The sequence below is a fragment of the Notechis scutatus genome, chromosome Z, assembly GCF_049901735.1.
Source record: "Notechis scutatus isolate UNSWTSFEM ecotype Mainland chromosome Z, rNotScu1.2, whole genome shotgun sequence".
NCBI lineage: Eukaryota > Metazoa > Chordata > Lepidosauria > Squamata > Elapidae > Notechis > Notechis scutatus.
In genome coordinates, this window is record NC_142025.1 from 123,015,837 (window position 1) to 123,026,475 (window position 10,639).

Sequence of the window (10,639 nt, forward strand, 5' to 3'; positions counted from 1 at the left end):
GGTCAAGCGAGGCCTGTATGTCCGTTGTCCTTCCCAAAGGGAGCAGCTACTATTGGTGTGTGTGTGTGTGTGTCCAGCTCTGTTCCTCTGACTTTCATCTGATTTGAAGGAACAAAAGGACCAGGGGAGACAGGAGAGCAGCCTTCCAGTATTTGAGGGCAGGGGGTTGGACTAGATGACCTACAAGGCCCTTCCAACTCATAAACTGATTTTAAGGAACAAAAGGACCAGGAGAGACAGGAGAGCAGCCTTCCAATATTTGAGAGCCAAAGGGGTTGGACTAGATGACCTCACAAGGTCCCTTCCAACTCATAATCTGATTTCAAGGAACAAAAGGACCAGGGGAGACAGGAGAGCAGTCTTCCAATATTTGAAGGGGGTTGGGCTAGATGACCTACAAGGTCCCTTCCAACTCATAAACTGATTTTAAGGAACAAAAGGACCAGGAGAGACAGGAGAGCAGCCTTCCAATATTTGAGGGCAAAGGGGTTGGACTAGATGACCTACAAGGTCCCTTCCAACTCATAAGCTGATTTTAAGGAACAAAAGGACCAGGGGAGACAGGAGAGCCGACTCCAATATTTGAAGGGGGTTGGACTAGATGACCTGCAAGGTCCCTTCCAACTCATAAGCTGATTTTAAGGAACAAAAGGACCAGGGAGACAGGAGAGCAGCTTTCCAGTATTTGAGGGCTGAAGCGGGTTGGACTAGATGACCTACAAGGTCCCTTCCAACTCATAATCTGACTTTAAGGAACAAAAGGACCAGGGGAGACAGGAGAGCAGCCTTCCAGTATTTTAGGGCAAAGGGGTTGGACTAGATGACCTACAAGGTCCCTTCCAACTCAGAATCTGATTTTAAGGAGCAAAAGGACCAGGGAGACAGGAGAGCAGTCTTCCAATATTTGAGGGTGGGGGTTGGACTAGATGACCTACAAGATCCCTTCCAACTCTGTTCATCTGACTTTCATCTGATTTGAAGGAACAAAAGGACCAGGGGAGGCAGGAGAGCAGCTTTCCAATAGTTGAGGGCCGAAGGGGTTGGACTGATGACCTCCAAGGTCCCTTCCAACTCATAAGCTGATTTTAAGGAACAAAAGGACCAGGGGAGACAGGAGAGCCGACTTCCAATATTTGAAGGGGGTTGGACTAGATGACCTGCAAGGTCCCTTCCAACTCATAAGCTGATTTTAAGGAACAAAAGGACCAGGGGAGACAGGAGAGCAGCTTTCCAGTATTTGAGGGCCGAAGGGGGTTGGACTAGATGACCTCCAAGGTCCCTTCCAACTCATAAGCTGATTTTAAGGAACAAAAGGACCAGGGGAGGCAGGAGAGCAGCTTTCCAATAGTTGAGGGTCGAAGGGGGTTGGACTAGATGACCTACAAGGTCCCTTCCAACTCATAAGCTGATTTTAAGGAACAAAAGGACCAGGGGAGACAGGAGAGCCGACTTCCAATATTTGAAGGGGGTTGGACTAGATGACCTGCAAGGTCCCTTCCAACTCATAAGCTGATTTTAAGGAACAAAAGGACCAGGGGAGACAGGAGAGCAGCTTTCCAGTATTTGAGGGCTGAAGGGGTTGGACTAGATGACCTACAAGGTCCCTTCCAACTCATAATCTGACTTTAAGGAACAAAAGGACCAGGGGAGACAGGAGAGCAGCCTTCCAGTATTTTAGGGCAAAGGGGGTTGGACTAGATGACCTACAAGGTCCCTTCCAACTCAGAATCTGATTTTAAGGAGCAAAAAGGACCAGGGAGACAGGAGAGCAGTCTTCCAATATTTGAGGGTGGGGGTTGGACTAGATGACCTACAAGATCCCTTCCAACTCTGTTCATCTGACTTTCATCTGATTTGAAGGAACAAAAGGACCAGGGGGAGGCAGGAGAGCAGCTTTCCAATAGTTGAGGGCCGAAGGGGGTTGGACTGGATGACCTCCAAGGTCCCTTCCAACTCTGTTCCATCTGACTTTCATCTGATTTTAAGTAACCTGCACAAGAAGTCCTCCACCTCTCCAACTCCTAGAATGGCCCGGCCAGGTGGGTGTGTGGACGTTGTCCCCATTTTACGACAATGCCAAGGATTTCGGGGACGCTGGGAAGCCATCTTGGAGCTGGCTCCCTCCCTTGCCTCGCTTGCCATCCCCACCAACACCACGGTTGAAGGCCGGCTGGCTGGCCGGAGAGCTGGACTGTTGGCCCTTTTGAATCATTAACCACCAAGGGCGCCGAAGGAGGAAGAATCGGAAAGCTGGAAAACTTGGTTACTCAACCAAGCCGGGAAGAGCCTGCGGTCAGGGATTGGGAGAGAGAGAAAAGAGAGAGGGAGGGAGAGAAAAGAGAGAGAGAGAGAGAAAAGAGAGAGAGAGAAAAGAGAGAGAGAGAAAGAGAGAGAAAAGACAGAGAGAGAAAAAGAGAGAAAAAGAGAGAGAGAAAAAGAGAAAAGAGAGAGAGAGAAAAAGAGAGAGAGAGAAAGAGAGAGAGAAAAAAGAGAGAGAGAGAGAGAAAAGAGAGAGAGAAAAAGAGAGAGAAAGAGAGAGAAAAAGAGAAAGAGAGAGAGAAAAAGAGAGAGAAAGAGAAAGAGAGAGAAAAAGAGAGCAAAAGAGAGCAAAAGAGAGCAAAAAGAGAAAGAGAGAAAAGAGAAAAAGAGAGAGAGAAAAAGAGAGAAAAGAGAGAGAGAAAAAGAGAGAAAAGAGAGAGAAAAAGAAAAGAGAGAGAAAGAGAGAGAAAAAGAGAGAAAAGAGAGAGAGAAAGAGAGAGAGAAAAGAGAATGAGAGAACGAGAGAGAACGAGAGAGAGAGGAAAGAGAGAGAGAGAGAGAAAAAGAGAAAGAAAGAAAAAGAGAAAGAGAAAGAGAGAGAGAAAAGAGAGAGAAAAAGAGAGAGAGAAAAAGAGAGAAAAGAGAGAGAGAGAAAGAGAGAAAAAGAGAGAGAGAAAAAGAGAGAGAGAGAAAGAGAGAGAGAAAAAAAAAAAAGAGAGAGAAAAAGAGAGAGAAAAAGAGAAAGAAGAGAGAGAGAGAAAAGAGAGAGAGAGAGAAAGAGAGAGAGAAAGAGATAGAAAGAGAGAGAAAGAGAGAGAAAGAGAGAGAGAGAGAGAGGAAAGAGAGAAAGAAAAAAGAGAGAGAAAAAGAGAGAAAGAAAAAGAGAGAGAAAGAGAGAGAGAAAAGAGAAAGAAAAAGAGAGAGCAAAAGAGAAAGAGAGAAAAGAGAAAAAAAGAGAGAGAGAAAAAGAGAGAAAAGAGAGAGAGAGAAAGAGAGAAAAAGAGAGAGAAAAAAAGAACGTGCTGCTTGGCTCCTTCCATCAAGACTCAGGATGGGAGGAGAGGAGGAGGAGGAAGAGGAGGAGGAGAGACGGGGGTCCTGGCCATGTTGGCTAGCTGTCATCCACCCTGGTTTGGCTCTCTTGTCTTGCCAGCCGGAGATTCACCCCTTAACTCACCCTTTTCTCCCAAGGAGTCCATAGCAGTCACTGGCGTAAAAGGGATCTTGGAGTCTTAGTGGACAACCAGCTAAAGAGGACCCAGCCGTGTGAAAGGAGCAGCCCCCCAAAAAAAAAAATCCAATGCAATCCTAAATTATATTCACAGACAGAGGGAGACAATCCAGGTCAAGGGAGGGTGGTCATCCCACTGTGTAAAGCCTTAGTAAGGCTACACCTAAGAGTCCTGCATCCAGTTTGGGTCACCACATTATTAAAAAAGGATGTGGAGACTGTGGGAAAAGTGCAGAGAAGAGCAACGGAGATGATTTGAGGGGACTGGAGGCTCAAACACACGATGGATGGTTTGTAGGAACTGGGCCCGGCTGGTCTAGGGATGAGAAGAAGGACCAGGGGAGGCAGGAGAGCGGCCTTCCAATATTTGAGGGCGGGGGGTTGGACTAGATGACCTGTAAGGTCCCTTCCAACTCTGTTCATCTGACTTTAATCTGATTTTCATGAACAAAAGGACCAGGGGAGACAGGAGAGCAGCCTTCCAGTATTTGAGGGTGGGGGTTGGACTAGATGACCTCCAAGGTCCCTTTCCAACTCATAATCTGATTTTAAGGAACAAAAGGACCAGGGGAGGCAGGAGAGCAGCCTTCCAGTATTTGAGGGCAGAGGGGTTGGACTAGATGACCTGCAAGGTCCCTTCCAACTCATAATCTGATTTTAAGGAACAAAAGGACCAGGGGAGACAGGAGAGCAGCCTTCCAGTATTTGAGGGCAGAAGGGGGTTGGACTAGATGACCTACAAGGTCCCTTCCAACTCGGTTCATCGGACTTTAATCTGACTTTAAGGAACAAAAGGACCAGGGGAGACAGGAGAGCAGCCTTCCAATATTTGAGGGCAAAGGGGGTTGGACTAGATGACCTACAAGGTCCCTTCCAACTCATAATCTGATTTGAAGGAACAAAAGGACCAGGGGAGACAGGAGAGCAGCCTTCCAATATTTGAGGGCAGAGGGGGTTGGACTAGATGACCTACAAGGTCCCTTCCAACTCATAATCTGATTATAAGGAACAAAAGGACCAGGGGAGGCAGGAGAGCAGCCTTCCAGTATTTGAGGGCTGAAGGGGTTGGACTAGATGACCTACAAGGTCCCTTCCAACTCATAATCTGATTTTAAGGAACAAAGGACCAGGGGAGGCAGGAGAGCAGCCTTCCAATATTTGAGGGTCGAAGGGGTTGGACTAGATGACCTCCAAGGTCCCTTCCAACTCATCATCTGATTTAAATGAATAAAAGGACCAGGGGAGACAGGAGAGCAGCCTTCCAGTATTTGAGGGCCGAAGGGGTTGGACTAGATGACCTCCAAGGTCCCTTCCAACTCATCATCTGATTTAAATGAATAAAAGGACCAGGGGAGACAGGAGAGCAGCCTTCCAGTATTTGAGGGCAGAAGGGGTTGGACTGGATGACCTCCAAGGTCCCTTCCAACTCGGTCAGTCTGGGCTCCTGTACCTGATTGTAACCCGGGAATGCTTTTCTCCCCTCCCTCCCCTCCCCTGCCCTCCCCCCACCCAAATGTAGCCGTGGCCTGAATCCTCCACACCGGGTGAAGTCCATCTCCATGACCACCTTCACCGAGGTCGAAGTCCAGTTCCTCCAGTCCCGTGGGAACGAAGTGAGTGGTTGGGGGGTCACGGGGAGGAGGAGGGGAGGTGTCCGCGGCTTTGGGTTCAGTCCTGCCCCACGCCCGGCCCCAGAGTGGGTGGCCGATACGTGTCCAGCCCCCCTCACCTTCCAAGGCACCGAGGAACACGGTAAGCTGGGCGGTGGGAGTCTACAACGCGGGAGGGGTATTTGCATTTAAAAAAAAAAAAAAGCAGGCTAGCAAAAACGAACAAGCCCCTCCCCTTTCTTGGGAGGAGGGGGCATGGAGGGGGAGGACGCGAAGGCCCTCGTGGATTGGCGCTCCTCTCTTCTCATCCCTTCCTCTGCGATCTGCCTTCTTACTCTCTTCTCATCCCTTCCTCTGCAATCCGCCTGCTTACTCTCTTGTCATCCCTTTCTCTGCAATCTGCCTGCTTACTCTCTTCTCATCCCTTCCTCTGCGATCCGCCTGCTTACTCTCTTCTCATCCCTTCCTCTGCGATCCACCTGCTTACTCTCTTCTCATCCCTTCCTCTGCAATCTGCCTGCTTACTCTCTTCTCATCCCTTCCTCTGCGATCCGCCTGCTTACTCTCTTCTCATCCCTTCCTCTGCAATCTGCCTGCTTACTCTCTTCTCATCCCTTCCTCTGCAATCTGCCTTCTTCCTCTCTTCTCATCCCTTCCTCTGCAATCTGCCTGCTTTACTCTCTTCTCATCCCTTCCTCTGCCATCTTCCTGCTTCCTCTCTTCTCATCCCTTCCTCTGCAATCCGCCTGCTTCCTCTCTTGTCATCCCTTCCTCTGCGATCTGCCTGCTTTACTCTCTTGTCATCCCTTCCTCTGCGATCTGCCTGCTTACTCTCTTGTCATCCCTTCCTCTGCAATCCGCCTGCTTACTCTCTTGTCATCCCTTCCTCTGTAATCTGCCTGCTCTCTTGTCATCCCTTCCTCTGTAATCTGCCTGCTTACTCTCTTGTCATCCCTTCCTCTGCAATCCACCTGCTTACTCTTGTCATCCCTTCCTCTGTAATCTGCCTGCTTACTCTTGTCATCCCTTCCTCTGCAATCTGCCTGCTTACTCTCTTGTCATCCCTTCCTCTGCATTCTGCCTGCTTACTCTCTGTCATCCCTTCCTCTGCGATCTGCCTGCTTACTCTTGCCATCCCTTCCTCTGCGATCCGCCTTCTTACTCTCTTCTCATCCCTTCCTCTGCAATCTGCCTGCTTACTCTCTCGTCATCCCTTCCTCTGCAATCCACCTGCTTACTCTCTTGCCATCCCTTTCTCTGCAATCTTCCTGCTTTACTCTCTTCTCATCCCTTCCTCTGCCATCTTCCTGCTTCCTCTCTTGTCATCCCTTCCTCTGCGATCTGCCTGCTTTACTCTCTTCTCATCCCTTCCTCTGCCATCTTCCTGCTTCCTCTCTTCTCATCCCTTCCTCTGCCATCTTCCTGCTTCCTCTCTTGTCATCCCTTCCTCTGCGATCTGCCTGCTTTACTCTCTTCTCATCCCTTCCTCTGCAATCTGCCTGCTTACTCTCTTCTCATCCCTTCCTCTGCGATCCACCTGCTTACTCTCTTGCCATCCCTTCCTCTGCAATCCGCCTGCTTACTCTCTTCTCATCCCTTCCTCTGCAATCCGCCTGCTTACTCTCTTCTCATCCTTTCCTCTGCCATCCACCTGCTTACTCTCTTGTCATCCCTTCCTCTGCGATCCGCCTGCTTACTCTCTTCTCATCCCTTCCTCTGCGATCCGCCTGCTTACTCTCTTCTCATCCCTTCCTCTTCAATCTGCCTGCTTACTCTCTTCTCATCCCTTCCTCTTCAATCTGCCTTCTTACTCTCTTCTCATCCCTTCCTCTTCAATCTGCCTGCTTACTCTCTTCTCATCCCTTCCTCTTCAATCTGCCTGCTTACTCTCTTCTCATCCCTTCCTCTTCAATCTGCCTTCTTACTCTCTTCTCATCCCTTCCTCTTCAATCTGCCTGCTTACTCTCTTCTCATCCCTTCCTCTTCAATCTGCCTTCTTACTCTCTTCTCATCCCTTCCTCTTCAATCTGCCTGCTTACTCTCTTCTCATCCCTTCCTCTTCAATCTGCCTGCTTACTCTCTTCTCATCCCTTCCTCTTCAATCTGCCTGCTTACTCTCTTCTCATCCCTTCCTCTGCGATCCGCCTGCTTACTCTCTTCTCATCCCTTCCTCTGCAATCTGCCTGCTTACTCTCTTCTCATCCCTTCCTCTGCGATCCGCCTGCTTACTCTCTTCTCATCCCTTCCTCTGCAATCCGCCTGCTTACTCTCTTCTCATCCTTCCTCTGCGATCCGCCTGCTTACTCTCTTCTCATCCCTTCCTCTGCAATCCGCCTGCTTACTCTCTCTTGCCATCCCTTCCTCTGCAATCCGCCTGCTTTACTCTCTTCTCATCCCTTCCTCTGCAATCCGCCTGCTTACTCTCTTCTCATCCCTTCCTCTGTAATCTTCCTGCTTTCTCTCTTTTCATCCCTTCCTCTGCAATCCGCCTGCTTACTCTTGTCATCCCTTCCTCTGCAATCCGTTGCTTACTCTCTTGTCATCCCTTCCTCTGTAATCCGCCTTCTTACTCTCTTCTCATCCCTTCCTCTGCAATCCGCCTTCTTACTCTCTTCTCATCCCTTCCTCTGCAATCCGCCTTCTTACTCTCTTCTCATCCCTTCCTCTGCGATCCGCCTGCTTACTCTCTTCTCTCATCCCTTCCTCTGCAATCCGCCTTCTTTCTTACTCTTCTCATCCCTTCCTCTGCAATCCGCCTTCTTACTCTCTTCTCATCCCTTCCTCTGCAATCCGGCTTCTTACTCTCTTCTCATCCCTTTCTCTGCAATCTGCAGAGAACATTATCCTATTTTATGGTTATATCTTTTCTCTGACAGGCTGCACATAATACTTTATATACATATATACATCATACTTTACAATACGTTTTATTATGCTCCACATAATACTTTATATACATATATACATCATACTTTACAATACGTTTTATTATCCTCCACATAATACTTTATATACATAATACTTTACAATACATTTTATTATGCTCCACATAATACTTTATATACATCATACTTTACAATACATTTTATTATGCTCCACATAATACTTTATATACATCATACTTTACAATACATTTTATTATCCTCCACATACTACTTTATATACATATATACATCATACTTTACAATACATTTTATTATGCTCCACATAATACTTTATATACATCATACTTTACAATACGTTTTATTATGCTCCACATAATACTTTATATACATAATACTTTACAATACATTTTGTTATACTCACATAATACTTTATATACATATATACATCATACTTACAATACATTTTATTATGCTCCACATAATACTTTATATACATAATACTTTACAATACATTTTATTATGCTCCACATAATACTTTATATACATCATACTTTACAATACATTTTATTATGCTCCACATAATACTTTATATACATCATACTTTACAATACATTTTATTATCCTCCACATAATACTTTATATACATATATACATCATACTTTACAATACATTTTATTATGCTCCACATAATACTTTATATACATCATACTTTACAATACATTTTATTATGCTCCACATAATACTTTATATACATAATACTTTACAATACATTTTGTTATGCTCACATAATACTTTATATATATATATACATCATACTTTACAATACATTTTATTATGCTCCACATAATACTTTATATACATAATACTTACAATACATTTTGTTATGCTCCACATAATACTTTATATACATAATACTTTACAATACATTTTATTATGTCCACATAATACTTTATATACATATATACATCATACTTTACAATACATTTTATTATGCTCCACATAATACTTTATATACATAATACTTTACAATACATTTTATTATGCTCTACATAATACTTTATATACATCATACTTTACAATACATTTTATTATGCTCCACATAATACTTTATATACATCATACTTTACAATACATTTTATTATCCTCCCACATAATACTTTATATACATATATACATCATACTTTACAATACGTTTTATTATGCTCCACATAATACTTTATATACATATATACATCATACTTTACAATACATTTTATTATCCTCCACATAATACTTTATATACATATATACATCATACTTTACAATACGTTTTATTATCCTCCACATAATACTTTATATACATATACATCATACTTTACAATACGTTTTATTATGCTCCACATAATACTTTATATACATAATATGCGTTCTAATACATTTTATATCTTTAATCGCATTTCTATTTAATTCAGTTCGTCTTGTTGTAAATCCTCATTTCCATCCCTACTACATTGTCATTATACTCTCCATTCTTTAGTCCAATTCCTCCAAATCCGTTCTGATATATTGCTACAAAAATACCTCTCCGTGTGGTGTCTCTTTCTTTTTCATTTCAACCGTGATCTCTACATTTCCTTTTTGTATTCAGTCGCTTTTTCTTACATTTGCTTATCGCCGACTCTTGCTTTTTCGGCTTCCTCCCGCCTTTTTTTAGTCTCCTATTTTTCTCCCATTTCTGAGATAGTCCAGGAGCGCCAAGGTCGGAAGACCTCTCTCCTAAAACAACCTGTAGGGTCTCGGTTGGTGCTTTTTATTTTCCCCAAAAAGGCAACTAGACGGACTCAACTTATTTTTTAGGAAGTCTCGGCTGCTTTTGGGGGTTTCGTGGGGGTAGGGAGCAAGCTCCTTTGGCGCCACCAGGACCTGGTTGAACCTGACGGGCCGCTCTTTCCTCTCGCTTGAAAAACCCTGCTTCCCCCCCCCAGGTCTGTCGGAAAATCTGGTTGGGCTCTTTCGACGCTGGGCCTCCGTCCTGCCCGATTCTCGCGATCCTCAGAAAGTGAAGGAGTTCCTGCAGGAGAAATACGAGAAGAAGCGATGGTGAGGACCAAAGGGCGGCCGGCCGGGTTGGGTGGGTGGGTGGGTGGGAGGAAGGGGAGTCTACATCGCCGATTTCTGTGGAATCGAAGGCCCTGATTGAGAAGCTCGGGATCCATTTCTCCGGGGTTGCAGCTGCGACGGCGCGGCTCCTCTCTCTCCTTCCGGGATGGATTCGTTGTAAAATGGGGATTGTCCGATGACTCCCCTGCCCGCCACCGTTACAGTCTAGTGTACGATTTGAGCGGAAGAGGCTCTGGCTCGTCGCACGCCGAGGAGGACGACGGGCGGCGTGATCCACCGGAATAAACCCACCCAGAGGGCCAAGGGGAGGGGGAAGGGCTGGGAAGTCCTCCTCCCGCTCCCCAAGGCTCACCTGTCTCGATTTTCTCCCAGGTACGTCTCGCCTGACCAAGCCAAAAGCCAGGCCGCTCCAAGTGCCCAGGCCTCCCCTGCAGAAGCCAAGATGGCCGCCAAGACCCCCAGGTCAGAGCTCCTGGCTAAGGGGGAGGGTTCCACTGGGCCCTTCCACCAAACAGCTGACATGCAAGGTCCCCCCTCTCCCAGGGGTGGAGGGT

At 46.0% G+C, this 10,639-nt stretch overlaps 1 long non-coding RNA gene across 1 annotated transcript in view; it reads left to right on the forward strand.

Moving 5' to 3' along the window:
- LOC148129218 (uncharacterized) overlaps positions 1-10,545 on the forward strand; it is a 13,254-nt gene extending 2,709 nt beyond the window's left edge. The window contains exons 2-4 of the long non-coding RNA XR_015745929.1: positions 5,010-5,103; positions 9,950-10,064; positions 10,458-10,545. This is a non-coding gene — a long non-coding RNA (uncharacterized LOC148129218). The remainder of the gene's footprint in view (positions 1-5,009; positions 5,104-9,949; positions 10,065-10,457) is intronic.
- Positions 10,546-10,639: the final 94 nt, after the last annotated feature.